At 41.7% G+C, this 16,502-nt stretch overlaps 1 protein-coding gene across 1 annotated transcript in view; it reads right to left on the bottom strand.

The window, feature by feature from the left end:
- Window positions 1-16,235, bottom strand: part of plekhh1 (pleckstrin homology domain containing, family H (with MyTH4 domain) member 1) — a 67,588-nt gene extending 51,353 nt beyond the window's left edge. Inside the window, exon 1 of the mRNA XM_048227442.1 lies at window positions 16,015-16,235. The gene's annotated coding sequence lies outside the window, so the exon portion shown is untranslated. The remainder of the gene's footprint in view (window positions 1-16,014) is intronic.
- Between the last annotated feature and the right edge of the window lie 267 nt (window positions 16,236-16,502).

Genomic DNA, 16,502 nt, shown 5'->3' with positions numbered 1-16,502 from the left:
TACAGTTCAGTGAATTAATTCATGATGAATGGAAACACGCAACACTAGGCAAGACAGTGCAGCCAACTGGAGTCTTTCAGTTGGCAATGAAACATAAGGGCCCCTTATTGTGTCTGTCTTTTGTCCTTTTACCACATAAATCTCTGCCTGCCACTCCCATGCCATTCCCATACACACTCCTCCTTACACACACATACACAGACACACACACACACACACACACCTTTTACTGACACCTAATACCGCCCCACAGTAATCACTACTGTTTACATCAGGAGGGTTCTTAAAAAGGGTGCAATACAACTAACATAAGATGTAGAAATCAAATTATTAAGACAATATATTATGTGGGTGGAGAACAAGCTGGCAGACACACTCTCCTTTACATTTGACACATGCACACTCAGGTTTCATGCTTTGAGGCTTTTAGTAGAGAAAGACTCACTAAACACTATTGCATTGTGCCTACATATGTGTATTTGTACATAAGGTTTTGAGGAATGTGTGTGTCGTGATAACAAGTATCAAACCCATCACAATGAGAATGCATGCAGCTCTATGTGTGTGTGTGTGTGTGTGTGTGTGTGTGTGTGTGTGAGCATGTGCATGTCTACACATGTTTGTCCGCATTGTATTAACAATCCAGGCCGCACATTGTTCACTGGTATTGTCTCCCCCTCCCCTCTCCCCCTTCCTCCCGGTTCAAGTACAGTAGCTTCTTTTCCTGTGATACGCGGGCACACACCCCTAAACACACACGCATGCACGCACACACCACACAAACACACACACACACACACACACACACACACGCACACAATCCCCACTCAATTTCCCACTCCCACTCTTATTAAACCAACATCCTCCAGAGCCTTTCATGTCCGTTGGTGCTCTGCTCCCCATGCTAAGAGTAAGGTCAAGCCCTTCGAGCCGGAGAACAAGGGGACAGCGCTGCACCCCACCAAGTTCAAAAGATCTGCCCCCATTATGCGACCGCTACAGTGGGGGGCTATGGGAAGTGGCACGAGAGAATGAGGGGGGATCGGGCAGCTTTATTTCGGGGGCCTGAGGAATGTCCCAGTGAGTGACAAACAGCAGACTGTTGGGGAGAGAGAGGTGGGAGACAGAGGCGAGGGATCTGGTTATGGTAGGGTAGGTTTCCACATGACAATAGTTCATTAGATATGGTTTGTTAGGTGCAACAATGGAGCCAACGACGGTGAGGAGCTGCGTTATCACAAGATAACATTGTGCCTGTTCACAATTACAATTACACAGCTTATCTGGAATTGCATTCAACTCTGATACCTTTAACTGGCCATTTTGTTTTTGCAGGAATCAACAGGTCCTATAGTTTGGGTATGGTATAGAAACAGAGGAACCAGAATACAGATCGGCATAACAAATAGGAAAGTTTCTGGTGGTTAGTTTGTGACAAGATTACAAGTTTTATTGTTATGGATTCTTATATAGGAAGAGGTTTTACTTTGGAATTTCATTGTGAGAATCCTGTTAAAAGATGGATTTGCGTTTATATTCCAATTTATGTTGCATGAGATAGCATTAGGCCATCACTCATTTTCTTGTCCAAAGCTGCTGTGTCACCTTTCAGATGAGACAGAGAGGATTGACATGCCAGCCAAACCCATCTCATATACATACACTCAATTCTTATCAGTTCTTATCCATGCTTTGTGTTGAAGTGTCACATCCACACACACACACACACACACACACACACACACACACACACACACACACACACACATTTCAGCTCAGCTCACAGCTCTTAAATCTGTCTCTAAATATCATGTCCTGAAGGGGAGGTTGATCTTCTGAGCCCCTCTCTGTGTTGACAAACAGATGATCATGGGGAATTCAGAGTCCAAGTACCCACAATCCCTTGCACCTCTGTCTAGGGAAAAAAAACACAGAGAAGCAATGGGAGGATGACTGGCTCCATCCTGTACTTAAGTTTCCTAACAAAGTTGGTGCAAAGTTTCTTCCTCTTATAACCGCTATCTCATTATCAGAGACAAACAAAGTGATGGAAAGATAGAAACAGAGAAACAGAGAGGGTGAGAAATAGAGGGGAAAGAAAGAGGGGGAGATGGAGAAGGAGGTATGAAGAGAGAAAGAAGGAAAGAAAGAGAGTGAGAGAGAAAGGAGAGAGAGAAGGAGAGAGAAAGAGAGAGAGTTGACAGTGATTATGAGTCCTGTCTGTGTGCTCTCCCTTGCTCTGGCAGTCTTAATCTGCCTTGACAGCCTTGCTGTTGACAAAACCCTGCGGGATCTTGAAGAAATGCCTGGCGCCGTGAGCCACCATTAACCTTTGACCCCAAGTGCTGAGGTACCGCTGCCAAGCCTCAGGGTATGTGTGTGTGTGTGTGTGTGTGTGTGTGTGGAAGGGAGGCAACATTTAGCAGGCAGAATAGGACAGGCACAATGTGCATCAGGAGTGATGAACAAGCACACACACGTACATTTACATACAAGCACATGCATGTACATGGATGCTCACACACCAACACAAAACACACACACACACACATAAACTGTTACTCACTCAATAAAACATCTCACAGAAGTATGGATGAGTGTGTTGGAGAACTGCCATAAACTAAGGCGCTCAGTAGAGCAGGATGGAAGTATTGGGTACAACTCCCTCTGGGAGTGTAGGCACTAATAATTAGTAGCACAACTCAGTAGGTCTACTGTAAGTATGTTACGGTAATTATTGTGACCTATAAGTTGCTTTAAAGAATGAAAGAAGAATAAATTACCAGTGGGGCAGTTAAGAATGAATAATTTCCACCTCATTACCAATACTTACAAGAAAAAGATAAGTACAACAGGCGAAAAAAGGACAGTGCTGACAACACAAGACATAAACAAATGTGTTTATGCCATTTATTGATTCATTTGCATTAGGCAGTTCCTCGTGATCTTATCCGCAAAGGAAAATCTGTCATTCCATAGCCCATAGGACAGCAAATGGATATGTAGTTCATAGAAATGGCTGAATGCAAATAAACATGGCTGGCTATGTTCACTTCCTGACCAATAGCTGGCAGTGTGGTGCAGTAACACAAATTATCATTCAGTAAAAGTAAAAGGGACTCTTACATGGAAGGATAAACGTTATATAGAAGTGTGTTATCAGATACAGGTTACTGCACCATAGATACACCAAAAAAATACACAATCTGTACAAAATTCACAGTCTGCTAAAATGCAAATTTGCACCTTGAATAAAACAGGTATTGCATGTATGCATAGAGTAAAAACCCAGTGTTGAAAACACAGTAGTTCTGTGGCCTGACGCTACCAGCAAAACTTCCCCAACCCACGCACAGCTTGCCATGGCCTGCATTTATCTGGTGGTGTTGGTATATCAGTCTGGTTGAAAATAGGCTGTAAGATGTGGTTTGTGTATGATATCTGATGACAGAGATCCCGTGTGAAACATCACCAGAAACCCCTCAGGAAGTTTCCTCCCTCTCACTTAAAGGTGTCACAACCCACAAATAGGGTTGGCAGACATCCCAACCGGCAAAAAGTCATTACAGTGAGGTAAGACCTCTCATTTCAAGACGTCAGTATCACAGCACTGTCTGACATTCAGGTATAGAGCTGCAATATACAACGCAACATATTTTTACAGGTCATACCATATCATGCTTTCATGGTATCGGAACGTCACATATTACCAACCGTCCCGTATTTCCAACCTCTTACGTGTATGTGTCACTATTCATTTCTATACATGGAATTTTGAATTGCGACGAGAATTCTCGGGCTAACCGTTGATGTGCCGTGAGAAAGGTTGGGAATAGGCACCCACCAGCCTAGCGCTAAACTCCGAGCGTAGTAAAAAAAATCGGATATTTCAGGCAGTAAAAGCCCCGGTATGGGGCTGGGACAACGCGTCAACGCAATCGATGACGTAGACGCAAAAAATACGTTGACGCAAAATATGCACGTCGATTCGTCAGGCATAACGTGTGCCGCTGAATATTTTTAATTTTACACCTTCAGCTGGGCGCCATGAAATCGAAACCGGCCACCACACATTGATGTTCTATGTTGTACTATTTAAATTAAAGATAAGATAAAATCCTTTCATTGAGCTGCGCTTTTTACTCACGCAGCCTATCCTTGCCCTGCCCGCTCTCTCTCGTAATGAGCCCGCTGTCCCTCCTCTGCATGTGGATTTAACAAAACATTCACGGTTGTTGAATGATTGTTGTTGCCACATATAATAGAAGCATTGCATGGAACACGGAGGGCTAAATTGCTATTAAGTCCGCTTAGCATTGTGACCGCGCTAAGTGTGACCTGCGCAAATTTGTTCAAAACTGCTGAATTAAAGTTAACTCTGCTAAGGTCTTATCACAACACAGTACATTGAGGAGACTAAACTAAGTTAAGTTATGCAATCAAGCAGTATCTCAAAGCTAACGTTAGAATACTGTTTGGATGTCAAGTTTAGCATGTTTACTTACAGCTGCTTGTCAATTTTGTTAGTCATGCAGGGCTCATTTTATTGACTCTGAATGTTTGCAAAATCCCGATGTAAATGGAAAAGTGTTCAAAAGTGCTTGTCCCAAGGAGAAGTACAAACCGTTATTTGAACCAACTACATTATAAATGGCATCCACACATCAGCAGCCTTTTAACTGTGTTAATGTTAATTGCAAGGATTCCCTCACGAACGTCTTAAAGTGACAGGCACTCAATTAGACCTATACACTACTGAATGCTTTATTGAATGCTACCTTTGCTGACTAAGAATGCATTAGGCCTTTGCAATGTGTATAGTCTTTTCATTTTGGAATCAACATGTAAGATTAGTCAATAAACAATAAATCGAAATCTAATCCTGAAAAAATGAATCGTGTTAATCGGAATTCATGTTTTTCATTCATCCCAGCCCTACCCGGTAAGAACCAAAACTAGATTGTAAATACAACATGGCTAGTTCATTTATCAGATGTTATTTTGAGTCAAAAACATTTTTGTTTTAGAATTTTTTGGGGGTTGGTAATTATAAGTTTACGAATGTAAAAATCTTTTGTCAAAAATCTAATGAATTGTTATTGAATCTCTGGGGTGGGATGATGTATTTATAAAGTATTTATTATATAGTAAATATTTATTTGAGTTCATCAGTCAGCTGGAATCAATCACTGTTTCACAGCCATGTGTGCCCCAAGTGTGTGTGTGTGTGTGTGTGTGAGCGTATGTTTGTGTGTGTGTGTGTGTGTGTGGAGGACCTGAATGCGTCACGGGCCGTCACCTCAACAGCTTATGTGAGAGGTGTCAGCACCAGCTCACAGAGGGCATCCAGGGGTCTAGAAGTGGAATTGAAACAGAAAGCACTTTTCTGTGACCTCTTACACTGGAATACCCTTGAATCCCTACCGGGACTTTTTGGATGTGGGCAAACTTGTAGAAAAATTATGAAGAAATTGCATCTTTTAACAAAGAGAACAAAAAAGACAGACAGAAAGAAAGAAAGGAAAAAAATAAAGAAAGAAACTTTAATTAATTACTAAAGAACAAACTTACTCACTAAGCAAAAGAGGTTTACAGAGATCACCTTTGCTCAAATGGGCCACACAAGGCCACTGGACATGCTGAGCTTTCCTCCAGTATTGTAGGGTACAGTCAACATTATCATTATCATCACACAAGTAATTACACAGAATTTCAAAGCCACACAAACAAAAGGGGCTAAATCGGTGCAGCATTGGGAGTAATGCGGCGCAAGGCTTACTCCAGAGGCATTAGTTTGTTTGTGTTGCTCAGTCTAATGCAGTCTGAAGGCTTTCTCAAAGACTCATCAGGGTTAGGGTTCAAACCTCTGGTTGCCAAAAACAAGCTGCTGACGTCAAAAAGGACACATGGCAGGGCATGGCTTTGACCCAGTTATGGCTAAATTTGGAGGAGGGTTAACACAGGACCAGGACAGTAATATCCTTATGAAAGATATTTCCACTCCAAGAAACTGTCGCCTTACCAACCATAGCAAACTTCAACAAAGCACGGCCAAGCGAGTTAGTCACACAGAGCTCCACGCTACTCACACTCACTCACACTCATAAGAACACACCAGCTAGGCTTCAAAACATTGTCACCCAGACCACACATACTCAACATGGAACATGGTCACCAAAACCACACAAAACACTTCCAAACCACTTACAGCAGATTAGATCAATAAAGAGGAGGGGGAGCTAGAGGCTGAAGAAAATGTGTCAGGAAAAATTTGCTAGTTTACATAAAATGGAGGGAGACCAACCCACCACTCTCTGTCTCAGTCTGTCTGCTGTAAACCTCACAGCTCAGCTCAGTTCTCCCTCTCTCTCTCACTTACTCACTCACTCACTCACACACACACACACATGGTCCCAGCAGCTGGCATATGCTGACTCAGGGAAAACATCAGTGAAGAATCAATAATCTCACCTGGATCAATGAACAAATTAAACATAACAAACGGTGTGAATTTGTGAAAACAAGCCACAACTTTGACTGGAATGAGTTCAGATATAGATGAGAAGGCATATGGAGCTATGAAGGGATCAGTGAAGGCCAGATTCTTATCTCTGGTGAAGAGCTCCTGGGTAAGACTGGGTCCTGTGAAGAGAGAGTTAAGGAGGATAATCTGGGTCACTTGAATCTTGAGGTCAATTGAAAAAGGGATCAAAGAGAAGATTGAAGATCAGTAGTCTCTTTTATGATTCAGCATGTTCCCTCTGTGTATGAGCTTTTAAAAGAGAAATCCAGCGACTTTTCACATAGATCTCCATTTCCCGTGGTCACCAAGTACTGTCGGTACGAAAAAAAGAAAACAATCGCTACACTCTGGCATGTACATGGGAGCTCACAGACATGTAGATGCCCCATTGATGTAGCCCTTAGCTTGAATATTTACTTTTTTTGTTTCAACTTTTCAACTCGTATTCTATTTTCAACTGTTGATAAGTTAACTAATCCCCCCTCACAATTAGCGCCTGAACTTCTCTCAACTAATAAATGCAATGAGTTTTCATCTTTTTTTAAAGGTAAAATTGACAAAATCAGACTCAACATATCTGCTCAATTACAAATTCAACAACCTGAACTTCCAGCAACAAACAGAGGGAAACTAAACTTGATGTCAGAGTTCAGCTTGATAGACTACGAAACACTTGAAAAAACGGTACAGAATCTCAGCTCTTCCACATGTGTCTTAGACACTCTGCCTACCAATTTCTTCAAAACTGTTTTTCATCTCATAGCGGCGGATGTTCTTCAAATTGTAAATGTATCACTGCTGTCTGGCACTTTTCCTAAGTCACTGAAAACAGCTGTTGTAAAGCCACTTCTCAAGAAGAATAACCTGGATGCCTCCATGCTAAACAATTACAGGCCCATATCCAATCTACCTTTTATTGGCAAAATTATTGAAAAAGTAGTCTTTAATCAATTAACCACCTTCCTAACATCAAATGGGTATTTTGATTACTTTCAGTCTGGTTTTCGGGCAAATCACAGCACTAAAACAGCTCTCATTAAAGTTTCCAATGACATATGCCTCAATACAGATTCAGGTAAAACATCAGTCCTAGTGCTACTGGAACTTAGTGCAACATTTGACACTGTTGATCACAATATTTTACTACACAGACTAGAACACTGGGTTGGATTTACATGCATAGTTATCAGCTGGCTAAAAATCATATCTACAAGAAAGGAGCTTCTTTGTTGCCATCGAAACCTGTACCTCCTTGACCTGTGGTGTTCAACGCCCTTGACCTGTATTGTTCAACCCTACATTCCCACTTGGACAAATCATCCAAAATAATTTGATTTCATATCATAGCTATGCAGATGACACACAAATTTACTTAGCTCTGTCACCAAACGACTATGGTCCTCTTGAATCTATGTGTCAGTGTATAGAACAAATCAACACCTGGATGTCTCAAAATTTTCTTCAGCTGAACAAAGAAAAAACTGAAGTAATTATAATTTTAGGTAAAGTTTAGGTTTTAGTTATATATTTGGTAAAAAGGAAGAAAGACTTAGGGTTGCCACTCTCCTTGACACAAAAGGGTTGAAGGCAAAGGATACAGTTAAATATCTTGGTGTATTAATTGACAGTGATCTAAATTTCAACAGCCACATGAAAGCGATAACTAAATCAGCTTTTTACCACCTCAAAAATATTGCCAAACTCAGAGGGCTGATGTCAAAATATGACTTAGAAAAACTCATTCATGCATTTATCCCAAGCAGGGTTGATTACTGCAATGGACTGTTCAAAGGCCTTCCTTTAAATAATATTAAACAGCTTCAGGTGATACAAAATGCAGCAGCTAGGATTTTAACAAAAACTAAAAAAAAAAAAAAACTGACCACATTACTCCAATTCTTAAGTCCTTGCACTGGCTTCCAGTAAGTCACAGAATTGACTTTAAAGCACTATTGCTTGTTTATAAATCAGTAAATGGAGCAGGACCTAAATATCTGTCAGACATGCTTCAGCAGTACACACCTTCTCGTCCTCTCAGGTCCCAGGTGAAAAACCTGCTAGTAAAACCTACTGTTAGAACTAAACATGGTGAAGCAGCTTTTAGCTGCTATGCAGCTCAGCTGTGGAACCAACTTTCGGATGACATCAAAAAGGCCCCAACTGTAGCCAGTTTTAAATCTAGACTTAAGACCAAACTGTTCTCAGATGCTTTCTGCTAACTGTGAAAATAATTCAGTGGAAATGCATGGATTCCAGTTTCTTCCAGTAGCAGCAACTGGAATCCATGCATTTCCACGGAATTATTTTTGGAATCTGATCCTTTATCATCCCTGTTCATTCTTACTCGTCGCTCGACTTATCGTGACTAAATTCAAGATGGCTGCAAACGCTAAACTTCATGAAGATACTGTCTGTATAAATCGTCTTGTAAGTAAACTACCAGTGCTTTTTCAAAGTTCTCAATGTCTCGTTTTAAATGTCAGGGCTCTCGGAAGTCTACCAATGAAGTGTGGAGATACATTGAGCCTCGTAAATGGTGTAAAACAGTGATTTATTTGCATGGCTAGCCCGATGCCGAAGCACCACCATTGAAAAAGCTGTTGGTAGCATCGGCTAACTAGCGCCAGATTTTGGAGTGCAGGGGACAAGCCGAGATGGGCTATGAGACATACGTTCACACTCGGTATCATGTTTCAACACACTTTAGGTCAATATCACACCGGAATTCTCCTTTAACTATTCTTTGACTATATTGCCTTTCTATGCTTTTATTTGTTATTATTGTTTGGTTTTGTTTATGTAAAGCACATTGAATGACCTCTGTGTATGAATTGTGCTATATAAATAAACTTGACTTGACTTGACTTGAAATGAGAAAGAAATGCTTTCTTGGTGTTCACGTTCACCCCAGCCTACCCGTTCAGAGATAGAGAGAGGGAGGGGGGGTCCCCTTGGGCTTGTTATTTGTGGAACCATTTCAATACAACATGATATAATCGAGATTTCACAGTGGGGAATGAAAGTCATTTGGTAGGCCCCTCCAGCTTTGCTTCTTCATACAAAAGGACTTACAGCAGTCATGCAGGACATATTGAGAGAATCACTCATGATGACAAATCTGAAGGAAAGGCTGTGACACTCAAGCCCCTGAAAAACTCAATAACCATGTTAAAATCAAACGCCTCACCCATTTTACTCACAGCAGGTTGGTCCTAATCCCATCCGGGATTACAGGGCCTCACCTTCGGTAGATGCTCAGGCAGGCCACAGCTGGTTTTAGTTGGGGAGCAATCTTGGCAAAACTCGAGGTTCATGGTACAAGTAAGTGGCTAGGCACGTCAATTTCTTGTGCATCTCTCTCTATGACCATCTATAACGGTCCATACAGCAGTGTTACAAAGGCCTTACTAAAGGGAGACTTCGGTCTAACAACAACCTACGGAGACTTCATGACTGGAAGAAGAACAAGGTAATGCACTAACTGCAAAAGCAGTTATTTTTTATACCCTTTCTTTACATTGACAAAGGTGTGTAATAGATCCACATAGTAGCTAGATGTATGACCTTACCCATAATAGCATAGATGTATGCTCTTCTGTCTGTGACTGAAGCATTGGAGTAGCTAAGTCTTTTGCTCAGTCATCAGTATTAATTCTACTAGACATATCTGCAGCCTTAGATATTGTAAGAAATGACATTCTCCTTTCTACACTATCTGAACTGGGAATTTCTGGGAAAGCTCTTAACTGGTTTGAATCCTACCTTAAAGGGCGTTCTTTCAGTGTGTCTTGGCAGGGACAGGTATCAAAGTCTCATGACCTCAACACAGGTGTGCCTCAGGGATCAGTATTAGGGCCCCTACTTTATTTACACCACTTCCTTGGCTGAGACCATTCGCTCTCATGGATTGAACTATCACTGCTATGTAGACAATACTCAACTTTACCTGTCTTTCCTACCTTTCCCAGGACTCTCATTGGATTTCTGCATGCCTTAAGGATATTTCAGTCTGGATGAAAGATCGGCATCTTCATCTTATGGTGTTTCCAGCTAAAACAACTATTCTCCAACAGATTAACATCCAGCTTGACTCATCTTCATTGACCCCAATTAGATCGGCACGTAACTTGGGCGTCATAATTGATGACTGATTTAACTTCTCTGAGCATGTAGCCTCAATTGCAAAAAACCTTGGCAGTGTGTTCTTTACAACATTAGGAAGACCAGACCTTATCTGACAAAAAAAAGATGCCACATAACGTCTTGTACAGGCCATGGTTATCTCCCAATTGGACTATTGTAATTCACTGTTATCTGGCCTGCCTGCTTGTGTAAGATCATTACTGATTCAGAATGCTGCGTTCCCTTTCTGCGCATAGAAAAACTCGGTATTAGTGCTTTCTCTGTACATCCGGCCCGCTGTGCTTTGTCATATTGCGTGGTATTTCTAAGCTGTCAATTCATTACGTAAACAGCGCTCATCATCGCCCATCCCCATCTACAACGCTAATTGCGTGCCCACAGCTGAACCACAAGCGCAGCTGAATGAGTTAACTGATTGCGACATTAAAAAGAATCAAAGTTTAGCGATCATACATGATAATAAGATCTCAATGAGCAGAGACATACAGAAAAGGCCTAGTAGTTCTACTAATCCACTTCAAAAAATACTTGAACTATTTACTGCACGTATACTAGGGCTATATATAATACCCTAGTCTAGCAGATTGGGAAGTGTATGTCGTGAAAGTGAAAATACGATATTACAAAGGCAAACAAAAGCTTGTGTTTATACTCCCACTTTCCCCTAACCCTCCTATGAATGGGTATACATGACACAGAAAGCGCAAATAGCCATTCTCAGCTCCCACGACAGGCAGTCTGCGCTTTTTCCTCAGTGTGCCCTGTTTGTACATACCTCGCCATGTTTTTACGCGCACGTTGCGAATAAAATACGCCTGAAGTGGGCGCAAAAAACGTTAGTACATCTGGCCCTGAATGTATGCAAAATCCCGATGTAAATGGAAAAGTGATTTCCAAGACTCAAAAGTGCTAATCCCAAGGAGAAGTACAAACCTTTATATTTAACTACATAGAAAACATTATGAATTGCATCCACACATATCAGTAGCCTTTTAACTGTGTTAAAACTGCAAGCCTTCCTCTCTCAAGAACATCTTAGTGACAGGAACTCAATTAGACCTACACACCTACAATGTATTGACATCAAATACGTATAATAGTTTAGCTCACAGGCGGGATGTGACCTAAATGCCCCCCTTGTCCAAGTCAGCTACCTTTTAACTTTTTGTATTGCTTTTATTGTAAGTCGCTTTGGACAAAAGCGTCTGCTAACACTTTCTGACACTGTGATCAGCAGCACCGGAGCGCCACAGGGAACTGTGCTCTCTCCAGTCCTGTTCACCCTGTACACATCTGACTTCTGCTACAACACTGGATGCCACATGCACTGTTTTCTGACTCTGCAGTCCTGTTTTGTGCAATGGTGCAATCATCTCCACACATCTGACCAAGGAGATGGTGGTGCTACAACCAGTCTCCATAGATGGGGTCATGCCACACCTGCAGAACCTGGGTCTTTTCTGCCAACACTGATGCACTCTACAAGCAGATGTACTTCCTGGGGTGTTCATCAGGAGGATGTTCTACCAGTCTGTTGTTGCCAGCGTCCTCTTCTATGCAGTGGTATGTTGGGGAGGAAGCACAGGAAGCCTACAGGCTGGAGGACTTCTGTAGTGGGAGCAACTGGTGCAATTCATCTCCAAAGGACCCTGAACAAACTGATCACAATGAGTGTCATCCACTTCAAAGACCATCAGCTGGAGATGGTGGTGGATTTCCATGCAGGGCCATTGAACTGTTCCATGCTTCCTTCTCTGCTACCAGTCTCCATTGATGGGGTCCACTAGCCACTTTTTACCACTGTCTTCTGCCTGTTTTGCGTGCTAACATATGCACAACCCTCCCTCCATGCCACCTACCACACTTATACCTTCCTTAATATAGTACTTTATTCTTGCACTGTTGGTTTTGACTCCACCTGGACCTTACCTTACCTTACCTTATGCACAGAGAATCACAGGCTCAGTCCCTGCCTCAGTCATTGCAAAGCATCTTGATTGATTAATCACCCACTATGTGGATACTGTTTTTTAGAATTGATTTAGATTAAGTGTTATTTAGTATAATTTGTATTTTAGTGTATTTAGTATTTAGTATATATTTATATGTTTTTTATATGATATACTTTTAATTACTTTCTGCTGTTAGTGAATGTGTGTGTGTGTGTTGTCTGTATGCTACTGTGACCTTGCATTTCCCCTGGGGATCAATAAAGTATCTATCTATCCATCTATCTATCTATCTATCTATCTAAATCATATAACCATAACCATAACCATAACCATATAATGAATTTTGAGCCATATTAATGGCCTAAATGAGCGATTTACTTTAACGTATTGAAGCTGCCCCAATGAAGGCTATACGTTTGGTCCCAAACAGCATTACATAACTTGAGGCCCTCCATTTCAGTCCAAGTGAAAAGAATTCCCATGAATTCCTCAAGTACCAAGAAGTAAAGGTTCATCACAAAACCATTTGCCACATGCCACATTTCTGGTGGCATCAGAGCATTTTTTTTGGTCCTCGGATATAAAACAACGGGACTTTTATGACTTTGAAAGATTTTCTTAGATGATGTCGTTGTTGTTGTTTGTGGGACGTGACAGCCATGGAGCTGTGGCTGTCCCGGAGGGCATAAGAGCCCTGCTGAGTCAGCACGTCTCCCGCCCCGAAGGCCAATGAGTGGACTTCCTCTGGGGTGAAGGGCAGTAGGCAGCAGGGGCGCGTTTCCTGCGCTGGGAAGGGGGATGTCGGATGTTGCCGCCATGCGGCTCCCTCAACACACAGCAGATTTTCTGACACCATAAGCCATCTGCTGCCCTCAGAAAACAGATTCCTCCAGCCTCATCCACTTATTTAGAGCAACTGACAAACTTGACAAAGTGTGAATGGTTTGTGGGTGGAGGGCACTGCGGTATAGACAATTATATCATGTTGTTGGTTGGATTTGGTGTTATGTCCGGCGGTGTATATCTTTTTGTACACTCTGAGCAGAAGTGGTGGACTTAGGTATGTTTAGAAGAACAGTTAGAGATAGCTCCAAGCATACCTGCAGGTCTTCACACACACTGGGCTTCTTGTAGAGAAGCTGTCAAGAGGCATTTCTACGTGTTATCTTTTCAGTAACAGCAGAGTTTGCAGCTTATGCGGGTTACACAGCATGGGTTGATCTGCTAGTGCCTTGCTATAATATCCTATACTCAGACAGCAAGTCAGTGGCTCCAAATTTATCTATGGAAAAGTTTTTTTGGTGATCCCATCAAATTTAAACTACAACCATAAAATGTGAAAGAAATGTCTGGCTTTTGGGGGAATTGCTACTATAGAGTTGATTTAGTAGAATCCCTCAGATTCAGTCAGGTAAAAGTGGCCTGATTATGAGTCTTAGGGAGCATGCAGTATCTTCACTAGCTTCATCCATTTCTCATAAATGGTTATATGACAAAATTTCATCATATGAAGCATAACATTTCAAATAACTTGACGTGACAGCACTGTAATTATGTAGGCACGATGAGCCAGCCTTCCTGCAAAATGTAATGAAATAGGCTCTAGACGTTGTGTCATGTGGGGATATGATTCAGGCTCCCCTCATCCCTGCCTTGACGACCCTGGTCTTTCCAGCTGAGCATCTGAGTTTAAAGGGATATTCCACCATTTGGGGATTTACGCTTAAAAGAGAGTATACTGTAGTTCCATGTCAAATCAGCCTAGAAAATCGCCACGTTCCATTTTCCGTTAGTCCTACACTTTACACTTTCTAACTTGAGAAGAGACAAGTTTTAAATAGGAAAATTACCGGAAATCTTAGTCAATTTTAAGCGTGATGCTAGCAGGCGAGATGCTAATGGTCTAATCCGATTCAATGATCTATGCTAGGCTGAAGCTAAAAGTGGTATCGCCAGACTCACAGAACGGCTGGATGAACTGGAGAAAGGTAAAAATCAATTGTTTAACTCGAGGGGAGGTGGAAAATTAGCGTAATTCCCCAAATGGTGGAATATCCCTTTAAGTTATGATCATCTTAAAATGACATTGTGATCTTTGAGAAGACACTGTCTTTAACAACATAAGATTGTTTAGAATTTGAATAAAAATGGAGAATACAGCAGAAATGAGCTGGACTGTACAGTAGGTCCTAATGCTGCAGACACAGCCTTGAGGCGAGACACACAATTAGGAAATAGGACCAGTCGGAGAAATCAGATCTATCTATAGGGAATATCCAAAAATAAACGACTCCGTTCTCTCATATTGGGACTTATATAAATAACTTATCAGTACCAACACTCCACACCATGGGAAATAGCCGATCCAGTTGTGTAAACATCAACCAGTGACTTCTGGCAGACTCAAACTCTGCTTAAATTCCATACACACACAAATACTCCTCCCCCCTCTCACTCGCTCGTGCAGCACTGTATTTCTCTTCTCCACCCCCAGGAAAATAAATTAGGCTGCTCGGAAATGACCAGTACAGGAAATTATTTCGTTTGTTGGTCATCTAGGACCTACTTGTTGGAAAAGCACTAAATTCTGACTTAACCAATGCTAAGATACACACTGTCTTGTACAGGAGTCACATATAATTATGAAGTTACAAGAGTGCTCCTATCTACAGCATGCCGTTCTGTAGCAAAGGTGTAACACATCATGGAAAACTTATTCTCGAGCCCTAGACAACAACTCTGTGAAAACATTATATGGCACAGGGCCGGAGGACTTGAAACAGCCCTGGTGTATTTTTAGGGAATGTTTTAAGCATGGACCTCATTAGCAGGCCCCTAGAGGCAGGCCTGCAGCTCATTTCAACTCCATTTAAACTTTATTTAAACCCACTTAGCCTGACCTTCCCGTCATCAAGCCCCTGCACAAACACGTCCGCACAGTACAGCTTCACTGGCACGGCTGAGGAACAGGGAGTGTGTGTGTGTGTGAGAGAGAAAGAGAGAGTGTGTGTGTGTGTGTGTGTGTCTGTGTGTGTGTTTGTAATTCACAAGTGGTAGTAAATGTTAACAGTATGAAAACACATGATCAGTGAGTCAGTGCTGCATTTCTAACCACCCCTTGCTTCATGTGTTTTTAGAAGATAATGTCCTGCTGAGAAATGAGTGTTTACAAGTATGGCCTGAGTCACATTATCCCTGTGTATCTAAAGTACACACACGCAACATCAAACATCAGATTATCTGGATGTATATAATTTGCCACGTGGTAACTGTGGAATGATATCAAGATCACTGAACATGTCTGCTGTTTATTCAGGCCATTAACAGGGGCTTGGTGTCTTGTGAGCTATCTTATGCATTTTGCTGTCTCTTGGATTTATTATTTTCTGTTCTTACCATACTGTAGTGAGAGGGGCTGCAGAGGCCAGGGAGATAGGCTTCGAGTGAGATGGGCTTATGAGTGCAGAGATCTCTCTGGTGTCATGGAGTTGGTCCTGCCAATGTCACCTTGACTTTGGCCTTCGAGATCACAGTCCAGTTCTCTGCAAATTTTCCTCCAGGCAATTCTGTTTGCAAAAGGGATTATGCAAAGCTAATTGAGCTGCATCAAATCAAATAAAGATAAACACACAGATATGTGCACATACAAATCAGAATAAAGACAAATACACACACACACACACACACACACACACACACACACACAAAAAACACACACACACACAAAACAAGCTGTTTGCTTGTCACAAAGATGTTGCAGCCATGGAAATGTCAGCAAAGAACAAACATATCTATTTGTTTAAAAAGGATCTTCCAGTGAACTGGCCAGGCGATGAACACGTCAGAGAGATGTTTGTGTGGGCCCGAAATGGTTAAGAACCGGC

Source organism: Alosa alosa, chromosome 19 (genome assembly GCF_017589495.1).
Source record: "Alosa alosa isolate M-15738 ecotype Scorff River chromosome 19, AALO_Geno_1.1, whole genome shotgun sequence".
NCBI lineage: Eukaryota > Metazoa > Chordata > Actinopteri > Clupeiformes > Clupeidae > Alosa > Alosa alosa.
This window is presented reverse-complemented; position numbering and strand designations above follow the sequence as displayed.